We start from the raw sequence: 15,271 nt of genomic DNA, 5'->3' as shown, positions 1-15,271 counted from the left end.
GGGGAAAAAAAGGACACTTATGTAATACCCTTTGTAATACTTTAAGCGAAAAATTAAAAAAAATAAATAAATAAATAAAATAAAAAAATAAAAAAATAAAACATCAACAGGGGAGAAACCAAGATGGCGGCATAGGTAAACACAGGAGTTTGCTGCCTCGAACAACCACTTCAAAAATACAACTAAAAGACGGAACGGACATCATCCAGAACCACAGGAAAGCTGGCTGAGTGGAAGTTCTACAACTAGGAGGAAAGAGAAAAGCATACCAAGGCTCAGAGGAGGCGCAGTGCTGAAGTAAAATACTAAGGTGCGGAGGTGCATGCGGAGTGGGCTGGAGGCTAAGGGAACGGTTGTCGTTTTCAATCGGGAGGGAGTCTCAGGCTCTGAGTTCCAGTTCCGGGCGCGTCTCTAAGGAACCACTCATACGGGAGAAGCGGGACTGTCTGGCATCGCTCAGAACCCTAGGGCAGCCTTCTCTCTGTGGGGCTTGCAGCGACTACTGGGACACTGAGAAGCAGAGCCTCTGAGGGCAAGACTGAGAGCAGCCATAATTGCTAACCCTGCCCTGTTGATCCCGAGGGACCCGCCCCACCCAAGCCCTGCAGGGAGGCTTTTGCTGTATAGCCTCAGGCAAAGGCTAGATTAGCACCTCCCTAGAGATCCAGGAGCCAGGAAGCCCAGAGGTCAGAGTGGGACCATCCAGCTTGCAGCTCCATGGAACCATAAAAGACACACTCAGGGGGCAGACTCAGTGAGCACCAAAGCCCCATCGAAGCAAGTCTAGCCCCAGAGGGGTGTCTCCAGCACAGAAGTTCTCCCACCGCAGACACAGCTGATTCTCACAGCCAATTGGCCTGGAGGTCAACTCCTCCCAGTGATAACTACATCAAGGCTTAAGCACAATAAGACTGTGCACAAAGCCCACAAGGGGGTGCACCAAGAGTGTCTACCTCAGGTAATTGGGACACTTAGCACAGAAAGGCACTCTATCGACACAGCGAAGCATAAAAAATGCCGAGACAAAGAAACAGGACACAAACGACAGAATTGGAGGAAAGCAAACTATTGGATATAGAGTTCAAAACCACACTTTTAAGATCTTTAAAGCACTGTTTAGAAGCTGCTGATAAATTGAGTAAGGCCCTCAAAAAGACTGGTGAGACTGCCGATAAATGTAGTGAGATCCTCGAAAAGACTGGTAAGACCGCCGATAAATGTAGTGAGATCCTCAAGAAATCTAATGAGACCCTCGATATTGTGATAAAGGACCAACTAGAAATTAAGCATACACTGACTGAAATAAAGAATATTATACAGACTCCCAACAGCAGACCAGAGGGTCGCAAGGATCAAGTCAAAGATTTGAAATACGAAGAAGCAAAAAACACCCAACCGGAAAAGCAAAATGAAAAAAGAATCTGAAAATATGAAGATAGTGTAAGGAGTCTCTGGGACAGCTTCAAGCATAGCAACATCCGAATTATAGGGGTGCCAGAAGATGAGAGAGAGCAAGATATTGAAAACCTATTTGAAGAAATAATGACAGAAAACTTCCCCTACCTGGTGAAAGGAATAGACTTCCAAGTTCAGGAAGCATAGAGGACCCCAAACAAAAGGAATCCAAAGAGGACCACACCAAGACACATCATAATTAAAATGCCAAGAGCAAAAGACAAAGAGAGAATCCTAAAAGCAGCAAGAGAAAGAAATCAGTTACCTACAAGGGAGTACCCATACGACTGTCAGCTGGTTTCTCAACAGAAACTTTGCAGGCCAGAAGGGAATGGCAAGAAATATTCAAAGTGATGAATACCAAGAACCTACAACCAAGACTACTTTATCCAGCAAAGCTATCATTCAGAAGTGAAGGCCAGATAAAGAGCTTCACAGATAAGAAAAAGCTAAAGGAGTTCATCACCACCAAACCAGTATTATATGAAATGCTGAAAGGTATGCTATAAGAAGAGGAAGAAGAAGAAAAAGGTAAAGATACAAATTATGAACAACAAACACGCATCTATCAACAAGTGAATCTAAAAATCAAGTGAATAAATAATCTGATGAACAGTATGAACTGGTGATTATAATAGAATCAGGGACATAGAAAGGGAATGGACTGTCTATTCTTGGGGGTGGGGGGGAAGGGGTGTGGGGGTGTGTGAAGAGATTAGACAACAATCGTGCACCTATGGATGAGGACAGTGGGTGGGGAGTGAGGGCAGAGGGTGGGGTTGGAACTGGGTGGAGGGGAGTTATGGTGGGAAAAAAGAGTAACTAATGTAATAATCTGAACAATAAAGATTTAATAATAGAAATAAAATAAAATAAAATAAAATAGTTCTAAAATAAAAGACTTATTAAAAAATAAAAAAAAAAAAACATGAACAACACAAAATTTGGGTCCTTGGACAAAAATTATAAAAATGATATACTTTTTTAAGACTTATCAAGGAAAAATAAAAAATGAGGAATATATTCTTAATATGAGCAATGAAAATTACTGACTACATAAAGGACAAAAATTATTAAGATGGACTATAACAAAAATGAAAATAGATTATTTATTAAAATACCATAAGGAACTCAAAAGACATATTTAGAGTGGGAGAAGATATTGGTTAAATCAGGGGCCCTCAAACTTTTTAAACAGGGGGCCAGTTCACTGTCCCTCAGACCATTGGAGGGCCGGACTATAGTTTAAACAAAAAAACTATGAACAAATTCCTATGCACACTGCACATATCTTATTTTGAAGTAAAAAAACAAAACGGGAACAAATACAATATTTGTATTTGCATGTGGCCTGCAGGCCGTAGTGTGAGGACCCCTGGCTTAAATAAACACATAAAAGTCAAGGACTCATGTATAGAGTATATAATGCACTTTTACAAATCAATAATAAAAGACAACCCGATAGAAAAAAAAATGGGCAAAATGTTTATTTAACCAGTTACTCTTGTAAAAACACATCCAATTTCCCAACTTAAAAATGGGACTCACCTATAATTATGAATAGATGTAATGACATGATGCCTGGGATTTGCTTCAAAATAATCCAGTGAGGTCCTGGCCCAAAAAAGTTGTGGGTTCAATCCCCAGTCAGGGCATGTACAAGAGACAACCAATGGATATATCTCTCACATAAATGTTTCTCTCTCTCTCTCTCTCTCTCTCTCTCTCTCTCTCTCATCAATAAAAAATATTATTGAATGAGGATTAAAATCATAAAAGTAATAATAACAATCCAGTGAGGTAAGGGCCAGAAAGGTTAAAATAGAAATGAAAAAGAGTGGCAATGAGCTGATGATTTACATCTGTGTGGTGAGGATATGGGGGGTCATTAAACTAGTTTTGTGTATAAAAAGGTTCCCTGATAAATATTAGAGAAGTAAAGGAAAATCAGGACATAGCTCAAATGGTTCTACAATGACGCTATAATGCTCTATATGGGAACTCTGTTTTTTTCAGGGTTAGTGGCACTAGAAACCAGAGTGCCCATATTGTGAAAAGATGAAATTATTTTTTATTCCTAAACTCCCAGTACCTTCTCATTGTACTCCAGCATTGAATGTTATCTGAGTCTGTCCCTTCTTTGCGAAATTAAAGAACTTTATATGTTGAATAACTTCATTTAGGAGAACTGTTTGCTCATTCATTTATTTAGTATTTGTATGCTAGGACAAACTATGAAATAAAATTGGCACAACATGGCTTTATTCTCTCCATTCTTTTAAGACATAACCCATCGAAATAACAAGTGTTACATGTGGGTATGTGTGTGTCTATAGCAAACATGTACTGACTCTTGTGGTGCTTTAATTTTTTACTCTGATATTTAAAATATTTTTTTTTATTGATTTCAGAGAGGAAGAGAGAGTGAGAAACAAATAGAAACATCCATGATTAGAAAGAATCATTCATCGGCTGCCTCCTGCAGGCTCCACACAGGGAATCGAGTCCGCAACCTGCACATGCGCTGTGACTGGGAATCCAACCATGACCTCCTGGTTTATAGCTTGATGCTCAAACATTGAGCCACACTGGGCTGACTTTACCCTGACTTTTGATCATGGTGAGAATGTGTGTACAGAAGCTGAAAGGACACATCAGCTATATTCATTTGACTACAATAATTGAATCAAAAGTTTTTTTTTTCCCAACCTGTCACATTCTCTCAAAAAAAGACCCTCATGCAATTAACTAAATTACACTGGTTCACAATTAGAGTTTTAATTGTCTTTAGAAAAGCATTCTATTTTATACTAATTGCATTAAAACATAAGGCAATGTAAAGGTAATGTTTTATATTAATTTTCTCCTTTACCAGATACATAAATTCTAATGGTCTATATCAGTGGTCGGCAAACTGCGGCTCGCGAGCCACATGTGGCTCTTTGGCCCCTTGAGTGTGGCTCTTCCACAAAATACCAATTTCTGCGCATGAGCCAAGAAGTTTCAATCGCACTGTAAGTGTGTGCCCACACGTGGTATTTTGTGGAAAAGCCACACTCAAGGGGCCAAAGAGCTGCATGTGGCTTGTGAGCTGCAGTTTGCTGACTACTGGTCTATATCTCAGAAAAATTTCTCTCTCTCTAAATGTTGCATATAATAAGCACTTAGTAAATAAATATCTTACTTAAATTGATGACATATGTTAGTATATTATTTGAAAAAAAGTATATTACTATTTCCAGTAACTTATGTTTAAGCATTTTTCAAGATCATCAAAATACCATTATAATATTTTATGTTCTCTGTATAAAACATACTTGAAATATTATTTGTAAAATTATACTGCACATTTATAGTAATAGGAACAATTGTATATTTCTAAATTCATTATTAAATGTGGGCACTTCTTTGCTAATACTCCTTAAAATTTTTCACTGTTTGAAATAAAAATATACTGAATCTGAATTTCAAATTTATTGTATTCCCTATCCCAAACTTTTGTTTATCTTTGTTAAACTATTTGAAATCTTGCAAATATCAGCTGACTGAGTGCTAAAGAGAATTAGAAGACAATTGAATTGTGTGCCGTTGATGAAATTTACTTTAATTTATATCCCTAATTGGATTTGACTATTATTCAATTTTAAAAGGCCCATTTTTAGAAAGCTAGAAATTAAAATGCCTGAGAGAATAGTAGTATTTAGGTCAAATCCAGGTTCCAAGCTTAATGATTTCATTTACTTGTCCTTTACCTTGTTAGATTACAGGTATAAGAAATTGTGTTATAATTATGCTACTATAGTGGTGGGTGGGGGTGAAAGAATGGTCCCCTAAGAATGTCTATATTCTAATCCCAGGAACCCATAAAGGTATGGTATTGCATGGCAAGGGGATTTAAGGAATTCAGGTTGAAGATAAAATTATGCTTTCTAATCAGGTGACTTGAAATTGGGAGATTTTCCTCAATTACCTGGTTGGGTTCAATATAATTACAAGAACCATAAAAGATGGAAAAGGGAGGAAAAATAATTTTTCAGAGTAATAAAATGTGAAAAAGACTTGATTGGATGTTGCTGGCTATGTTTAGAAAAGGAAGGCCAATTTGGATTTTGTTCTGCTTACCTTACTCTTGATAGTCCAGTATTAAAGTTGTACCATGTTCACATATACACACATTGTAGGAGAGTGGAAGGAAAATTTCTAGACAGGAAACTGCTATGGACTTCATTGTGGCCCCCACCTCCTGCCCTCACCACAATTCCTATGTTGAAACTCTAATTCCCAATGTGACTGTTTTTGGAGTAAGGGAGTAAATAAGATTAATTAAGGTCACAAGGTCTTGCTAGGATTAGTGCCCTGTTAAAAAAGTCACCAGAGAGAACTCTCTCTGTAATGTAAGGACACAAGGAGAAAGGCTGCAAGTCCGGAGGGCAGCACTCTTTAGAACCCAGCTATGCCGGGACCCTGATGTTAGACTCTAGCCTCCAGAATGGTGAGAAAATAGATTTTCTGTTGTTTAAGAACCCAATCCATGGTGTTTTGTATGGCAGCCCAAGCAGACTACTACAGGAACATAGTGAGTTTGATGAGCACAACACAAATTTTTTAATGCGAAAATCTCAGATTTGCATTCTTGAATTTTAGAGTAATAGTGACTGTGGCTCTCATATTCCTGAAGGCTTGGTCAGCCTCAGGTCCTAGTTCCTTCCAGCTCCAGTTCATGTAATTTTGGTCAGTCTTCCACTGCCACAGAGATTGTTTTGATGGCTTTCATATGCCCTTTCCTACCTTCTCTCCTTTACCCTAGGTTTCCTTGACCTTCGCCTTGAAGTTGCTTCAAGACTCCAGGTGGGTGGTACTTTCCCTTTGTTTCTTTTGGGAGTTATGTGAAAAGAGGGAGGGAGGGAGGGCGAGAGAGAGACTTATTTTTTTAAAAACATGCAATAATAAATTACTCCATATGGAAGTTTATTAAATGGAGTGTGGATGTCGCACCTGAAAGTGAGTTTGATTTTTTTCCTGTGTTTTTTAATTCCATCAGTATTTCTTTTTATGATAAACTAGATCCACTAAGAATTGTCTTTAGTTGAGATCCCACGAGAAAAAAAAAAGACTACATTTTTTAACTGAAATTTTATTTTTTCTTTCTTTTTTTAAAAATATATCTTATTGATTTTTTACAAGGAGGAGGGAGAAGGATAGAGAGTTAGAAACATCCATGAGAGAGAAACATCCATCAGCTGCCTCCTGCATACCCCCTACTGGGGATGTGCCCGCAACCAAGGTACATGCCCTTGGCTGGAATTGAACCCAGGACCCTTCAGTCCACAGGCTGACTTTCTATCCACTGAGCCAAATCGGTTAGGGCAGAAATTTTATTTTTTCTTAATCTATTAGTTACATCTTTTCATAGCTTTGATTGGTTCATTAACATTCATAAGCAGAGGAGCCAGTGAGTGGTGTGGGGGTTAAGGAGCACTTGCTCTTTCCTAGTCACTCACAGCAAATGTAGAGAACTTCAGTTTTTGTCCGTAGACTACAAATACCACTAAGGCACAATGGATTAAAGATCTGTTTGATGCACTATATGCCCTACTTTGTCTCCTGTTCTAATTTTAACTTCATGGACTAACAACTTTATGTTACTTCTTTATAACAGTATAGTATTAGGATGGGGACTTGTTGCATAGAGACTAGGGAAAAAAATTTTTGAAATGGCCCAAGAAAAAAAAAGATTGTGCTCTCCTAGAAATATATAGAAGATTGTGGGTATTAAGACCTTTGAATATTTTTCATAATCATTATGTTGTTAATGATCCTTTTTAAAGATTTTATTAAATGATGAAAGACAGACTCCATCTGCCCTTTGTTGAAGATTATTCAAATTATAAATTTGATTTCCTTATATCTGTAGCCCATCCCTGTGTGTAATGAGTGTTTAGAATTCAATTACCATCTAAGAAATCACTGCTATGGGATGAATGGATGTGTTTTGGATTTTTTTTTTCCTGTGGGGAAGGGGGAGTGATGGGATGAAATAATGCCATAGAAATGCAGGCTGTTCCATCCCTTTTCCATCCTAAAATGTGTAATACCTTCATATCCAGATATACTGATTTACATGAAAAAAAAATCTCAAGAAAGATTTGGCTTAATCTTATCCACTCAGAGCCACTGTATTTTATTTGCAGTTACCTCAGCAAGTTAAAGAAAACAGCAGTTAAGACAATGGATACTTTTATTACCCAACTATTGTATAATTGCTCAGGATCAATTGTTAGGATCCCTACCGGGGATGTCTGGAGAGATGCTGGTCAGGTAACAACCATAAATGCAGCATCAGACTCTCTCTCTCTCCCTCTCTTTCTCTCTCTCTCCATTGCACTTCAGTTTAAGCTGCTTCCAAAATTACCTTGCTTCCCTAGTAGTGTCAGCATCACTGTCTTGCTTCCCAATTACAATAAAACAAACCAGGAAGAAAGAATGAATTCATGTTGGCCAGGATACAGCATAGGGGATTTAAAAAAAATCATAGAAGGAGAGACATCTTCTTACTCAGGCAGCATCAAGAGATAACTTCAAAGAGCTGTCTCTTAGTGCATGTCTCACGTTTACTTGAACATCTAATTTCTAACAATCTGTAGACTAGAGGTTGACTTTATTGTGCATATTCTTATCAATAAACTCTAATGAGATTTCTGTTTGCTTTGGTTTTTTTCCCCAGAGAGTAAAATACATTTCATTCAACACGTGGTGATACTTAATTGTTTTTAAATTCTCTTTATACTCCAAGCTTCAAGCTTTTATTGAGACTTTTCTAATTATCTATATGTTTATGAGTATACCAAGCTCCATAATTCACTTCTCTAGAGATACTTGTTTTCTAATACTACCAATAAAAACAAGAAATAAACAAAATGATTCTTGAATAATAAAAATAGTTTTTTAAGGGCAATGCATTAAAGGTATGCTTACTTTATGTCATAAAAATGTCCCATAGGATTGCCTCCCAGAAACTATTTAATTCTATTTCACACACAGCCTTAATAAGTTAAATTATCTGGTAGAAAAACTCACAGATACTATAACCAGTAAATTAGAAACAGAAGGCTTCTGTAGGAAACACATTGCTATTAGGAAGAAGTAATAATTGAAAATCTTAAAAAGAGATAGAAAGTTATGAACTTAACACAGGATATGAAAAATTTCCTGAGTTGCTTAATATAAGGCATACTTATCAACTAGTTAGATTGCTCATTTACACAATAAATATTTATTCCCAAGAAGAAAAATAAGTGTGAACACCTTTAGGAATAAATATAATAATTACGAACACTAATTGTGCTCACTGTGCCAGACACATCTTACATTTTTCTCCTGTATTAATTTATTTTATGTTCAATGTAGGAAGTGGGTAGTATTGTTATACTCATTGTACAGATAAAAAACAGAAACATCCAAGGGTTAGGCCAGTTGTCAGGCCACACACCAGTGATGACCAGAGCTCAGTGTGGATTGGCTCTGGAGCTCAAACTCAGAGACACTACTATATTTGCTCCTGAAAATCCAATTGACTTTCAAAATAAATGTACTTTTGGCTATAAAAGTATTTTCAAAATAGGGACTTGAGTCAGACAGCTATTTGTCTTCTAAAATCAGTTCCTTTCTTCTTATATAACTTTACTAGCTGGGCACATGCTGAGACTATATTTTCTAGTTTCCTTTGTAGCTCAATGTCTTCCCAATAGAAGTCGAGCTGAAATGATATATGTAACTCCCATTTCACAAGGTTAAAAGTTATCTTGTATCCCACATACTCTCTTGGCCTTTCCTATAGGTAATATTGGTAGTGGCAACCCAGCTTTTTCTCTGTAGCCAAGAGCAAGAGGAGAAGACAAGATAGAAGATATTTGGGTACCTGAATGACTTCATGGAACATAATTACATTGCAGCTGTGGTATAATAAAAAATGTATTTGATCTTTGTCCTTGGTTCCTGGCACAAAGATCCTTACACACTTGTAATTTTCTCAGCAATAAGTGTGTGAGGGGTGTCTTTTGTTCTAATAAGGTGACTCTTGGCAGGCCCCTGGATATCTTCAGGATGGGGACTTGACATTAGAAAGATCAAGCTTTGATTAAAAGCTTAGAGCGTCTGTCCCATTCCATTCCCTGCAGGAAGGGGAGAGAGCCTAGATATTGAGTTAATAATCAATGATCAATGATTTCATTAACCACTCCTCAGTATTAAAGCATCCATAAAACCAGGATTTGGAAAGCTCCCAGACTTGTGGACACATCCAAGTCCAGAGAACAGAGGCACCTGCACTTAGCACACTTATGAGCCTTACCCCATGTACCTCTTCATCTGGCTGTTTATTTGTACCTTTACAATAAATTGCAATTGTAAATAGAGCATTTTCTGTGAGTTCTGTGCAAAATTCTAGCAAATAATTGAACCTAGGGAAGGGTTGTGAAAATGTCTGACTTTGTAGGCAAGTCAGACGGAAGTGTGGGTAACCTGGGGACCAGCTACTTGCAACTGGCATCTGAAGGGATGGTTGTCTTATGAGACTGAGTTCTTAACTTGTGAAGTCTGACACTCCAGTTAGTGTCAGTATTGAACTGAATTGTAAGACTCCTGGTTGGTTTCAGATAACTGGAAAAAAAGTAACAGCGGCCTAGGCCAATCATCTTTAAAGTATTATGTAGGAGAGCAATAAAACTTTAATTTTACTTAATCTTCTATATTTTAGATGTCTTTCTTACAGAATCTTAATCTTTTCCCCATCTAATATAGAGAAGTAAGAATATATTGTGCAATGATGGCTCCATTGAAATAACTATGTGCTCTATCTTGGATGGACTGTGCCATGGCAATATGTAAAGTATGTGGAAAAGCTGGACAGAGATTAGTTTTAGACTAAGCTAGAACTTAGTTCTAGACTTACATATTATCTTCTCCCACTTGTAATATTTATTGAGAATCCACCATGTATCTTTTTGTATTGAGGATGTAAAAATAGTGTTTCCTTTCTCTAAAGACAAGGGCAATAAAAGCAACAGGTATAATATAAAAGTAAAATAATGAAAGTATCATAATGGAGAAAAAGGTTCTAAGAGATGCTAAAGGAGAGGGAGCCTAGACTTATAAGAAAGGAAAAGGAGGGAGAGAACAGTGAATTCCCAAGAGAGCCAATGCTTGAGTTAAATATTTAAGAATGAATAAAAGTTCATTGTGCAGGAAAGTACACGGAAAGAAAGTCTGAGTATAAGCAACATCATTTACAAAGCATGAGACATAAATTAGCATGAGATAATGACTAACCAGAAGTCTTTCCTCATTGTTGGAATGTAAAATAGAAAAGTTCTGGAAAGAGGGTAAAAAGTCCTGGGAGAGGCACTGAAGAGTCTGCATTTATACAGAAGACAATATGAGGTTCTTGGCATTTTCAAATGGGTACATGGTAATGTCCATTTATTATATTTAATATATACCTCATACTTTGTTCTCTTTGAAATGTAGGGAATACATAAAACTGAAACATGGTGTCAGCCTTTAAGAAGTTCACAGCTTATTGGGAAATCACATAAACAAGCAACAGCAGAAAGGCAAATACAGTTTGCTTGTATTATGGGTAAGAACAGAATGTGAGAAATTATGAAGGTGAGAAAGAGGGCAGTTCATCTGATGAGCTGCAAACAATTTAATAGTCATTGGGTGGGGGTAATAGGATGGACAACAGAGAATGAGACTAGAGAATAGTTAGGGGCCAGCTCAGACAGGTCTGATGCCATACTGAAGAGATTGGATTGGATTTGGAAATCAATCACAGACTGTGAAAAGAAAAATCTAGGAGGTAGAAACAATAGGAGTGATGAGGAGGGACAGGAAGGAGTATGAACATTCTTAAGTGTCTCATTGAATAACTGGAATGATGAGCTTTTTACCTGAGACAGGGAATAAAAGGAACAGAGTCAATTCAGTAGCAGGAAAAGAGTAAGCTGCTGAATAGATGTCTATTAAAGGACTTTCCCTGTCCACTACCCTTGAGAAAGGCAGCCTATTTTATTATCCAGTATTCTGCTCATAGCTGAAGTAACTGGATTAAGGATCTAACCATCCAGCAGTGATGAATCTAACATGAAAGAACTGACCAGATAATGAAGTACTTAGTGGTGTGAACTGACTTTATAAGGTTCCAATGCAAAAATAGAAGGTTGTGATAGACCAGCAGTTCTCAACCTGTGGGTTGAGACCTCTTTGGGGGTCGAACGACCCTTTCACAGGCGTCACCTAAGACCATTGGAAAACACATATATAAATACATATTGTTTTTGTGATTAATCACTATGCTTTAATTATGTTCAATTTGTAACAATGAAATTGGGGGTCACCACAACATGAGGAACTGTATTAAAGGATCTCAGCATTAGGAAGGTTGAGAATCACTGTGATAGACTATGGTGAGCTATGCACAAAGCAAGGTTATCAGTAAGCTGCTGGTTGGAAAGAAGCAGAGATGCATGCCCTGGAGCCACCATGCCAGCTCCTAATAGAGATAAGGAGAAAAGTGGTCACCCAAAGTGGTCTGCTGTCATGGCTTTCCATATCCATACCTTACCACACACTCACATGTGTGCCGAGCCAGCTAAGCCAAGGGTTCAAAAGCCTGAGTGAGGGTGGTGAAGGATGAAGAAATGACAGACAAAGAGAATAAGCTGGGTCTTCCTGTGCCTGGCTGAGGCCACAGAGAGAGATCCAGAGGCAAGCTGAGCCTTTATTTTATAGCCAGAGGTAAACAAGGTAGTGGTCACCATAGTTACAATGTTCTTGTGAGTTTCACTTGTTTTGGCAGCACTTGCTGCACCTCCCACAGCCCATTAGCTACCCAGCTAAGATCTAGGGAGCCGTCATAAGGTCAATCTTAATTATTCTAAGAGGACTGTGCCCTCTAAGCTGGGACTTGTTTGTGGCTTTGCCAACAGATCAGTTCAAGTCTTAACCCTATAGCCGCACCCTACACACGTGTCCTTGAAGTAGTGTCAATAATTCTCTGTTGCTTGCAAACAAAAAACTCATTGTGTGCTAATTAGCTGTGTGCCTCCTCTCTCATTTCTGGAAGAGCCTTTAAACATGAGGGTCATAGTTGAAATTTCTTTAGAAGCATTTTTTTCCTGTCAGCAAATTTTCCTTTAATCTTCTAGACTAATAGAAGGGTAATATGCTAATTAGACTGGGAGACCTTCCAGACATCTTTCCAGACAAAGCCATGGTGGCAGGGCTGAGGCAGAGGTGGTTAAGGGCGAGCAGACCAGCAGGGAGTGGCAGTTGGGGGTGAGCAGGCTGGCAGGGGGAGCAATTGGGGGCGATCAGGCCAGCAGGTGGGGGCAGATTGGGGTGAGCAGGCTCATGGGGGGTAGTTGGGGGTGATCAGACCAGCAGGCAGAGTGGTTAGGGGCAATTAGTCAGGCAGGCAGGTGAGCAGTTAGGATCCGGGGGTTCCCGGATTGCGAGAGAGATGTCTGATTGCCTGTTTAGGCCCGATCCCTTGGGCCTAACGGGCATTTGGACATCCCCTGAGGGGTCACAGATTGGAGAGGGTGCAGGCCGGGCTGAGGGACACCCCCCCCTTCACAAATTTCATGCACCGGGCCACTAGTATAATAATAAAAGGGTAATATGCTAATTAGACCAGATGTCTTCTGGACATCATTCCAGACATCCTTCCTGACGAAGCCCCGGCCCAGGGAAACCAGCCTGGATCCCGGGTGCCTCCAAGTGGCCCAGGGGAAGCAAGCCCAGGGCCTGGGTGCCTACCAGCAGCTGGAGGAAGGAAGCCTGGGTCCCAGGTGCCGGAGGGAAGCTGGAGCCAGCAGCTGGGGGAAGGAAGGTTTACTCTTGCACGAATTTTTATGCATCGGGCCTCTAGTTAATGAATAAGACCTTTAGATCTACTGTTATACAAGTAATGAGGGACCCAGTGTTTAGAATGATGGGGGTTGAGAGAAGGCTGACTATTGCCCTGCCTAGTGCAAAATGAAAATTGGTAGACCTTGCTGGACCTACTCTCCTCTTCCAGCACTTGCCATCCCAACCCTTAGAGAACACGTAACCCAAAACAGATTGCAGCCTTAGTGCAGGGGATACTCTTGGTTCCAGGATGAGTTGCTCAAGGGGTGTGTCCAGGCATGGCTGTCTCGGGACAGCAATTGCTGTTGCCTTGCCCATCATAGAGAGACCATGAGGTGAGAAGGTGGTCCGGTTCGATTAGGGCACCAGGGAGCTGGAGTGGGTGGTAGAAAACCTGTGCAGGGAGATGGAGAGGTGATCCAAGGCAGGTGCTTCTTTGCCCCATTGGACTTCATTTACAAAACAGACATTAAAAGACAACCAATATTTCAGGACAGAAACATTAAAGCCTTAGACCTGAAGCAGGAGCCCTACTTAGTTTGGGACCCTATGTAATTACACCAGTCACATCCCATAAAGCCAGGTCTGGGTTGATGGAATCTAAATGGAAAAGGGAGGACATTAGTGAGCAAAATGAATATTCATTAAAAAGTTCTGATTTATTTTTCAACACAAGGAAGTCATATTTATCACTTATGTTTTGAAATAATCGTATTTAATGCATCTTTTCCCCAAAGATTATTTACTAAACAGAATCCAAGGAAATTATCACTATAGCTAAAGACCAAACCAAACCAAACCAACCAAAATAAAAATAGTAACAGAAGTATTATAAAAGTCACATTGTAAAACAGCAGTATATATAAATTCTCATAATGTAGAAGGTAATTTGAGAATTAACCATCTTGATACTAATGACTCAGTTTCTTAATCTCTCTACCTTCATGAATTTATTCTTTACCAGTGTCAGAACAAAGGGCTGTATTTATCAACATAGGTAATTATGTCCTATAGGCCAAATTCCCATTCCAACAGAGGAAAACTTGAAACAGATGAATAAAGATATAGCCTAGAAACTTTGGCCTTTGAACCCCAAACATCACCAGGCCTTGAGAAGTGGTCTCACAGCTTGTGGTTGCTTATTTCTTATCAAACAGGTATTTTTTCAGGAAGCAGGCATCAACACGTTTTGTTTGGTTTTGTTCTGTTTTCTAAAGGAAATAGGGGAGTTCCCAGGTTCTAAGAAGTATGCTAATATTTCTAATCATGTGGAAAACTCTTGGAAAGGGTGTTTATTAGACCAACCAATTGTTTTGTTTTTAGAAGTGTTCAGAAAAATGCACTTTTATTCATAACATTTTTCACTGAAGCACAACTTGCTCACACAAAGCTCCTATTTAACAGGAGGAAGGGAGGCAGGGGGAGGAGAAAGCTCAAGTGTGAGAAGGTGAGGGTAATTTCAAACCACAGGAGTCCATGGGAGGGACACAGTGGCCAGAGAGGACAAAAGACCACATAGTGAGCTTTTGACTCCCTTAGAGTAGCTCAGGAGTTCTTTATTACTCAAGCAAAAAATAAAAATTAATTTCCCCAGCAATGATTAGTACCGGCCATTGAGCAAGAAGGAGCTTTTGGGACTACAATGTGCCATGTCTTGGTTCTCTCAGAAGTTTTCTTTCTTCTAATAAGTAAGCAGTATTAGGATTGGCCTGCTATCCTATGAAGTCATGCTGTAATCCCCTCAGTGACACTCAAGAGAGCACCATCTGTTAAGCTCATTATCAGCAGAGATGTGGCCCTTATGTCCAGGTGTTCTTTTTCTCCTGTATATGTCTTCAAAAGGGAAAACTAAGTGTGGGTTACATGAATGCTCCCTGGATGTTTAATGTTAGGGGACGTGTCC

This window comes from Myotis yumanensis, unplaced genomic scaffold, assembly GCF_028538775.1.
Source record: "Myotis yumanensis isolate MYYU_CA2020_CCGP unplaced genomic scaffold, mMyoYum1.0.hap1 SCAF_2, whole genome shotgun sequence".
NCBI lineage: Eukaryota > Metazoa > Chordata > Mammalia > Chiroptera > Vespertilionidae > Myotis > Myotis yumanensis.
The sequence above is the reverse complement of the archived record's forward strand: the minus strand, read 5'-3'. Positions refer to the sequence as shown.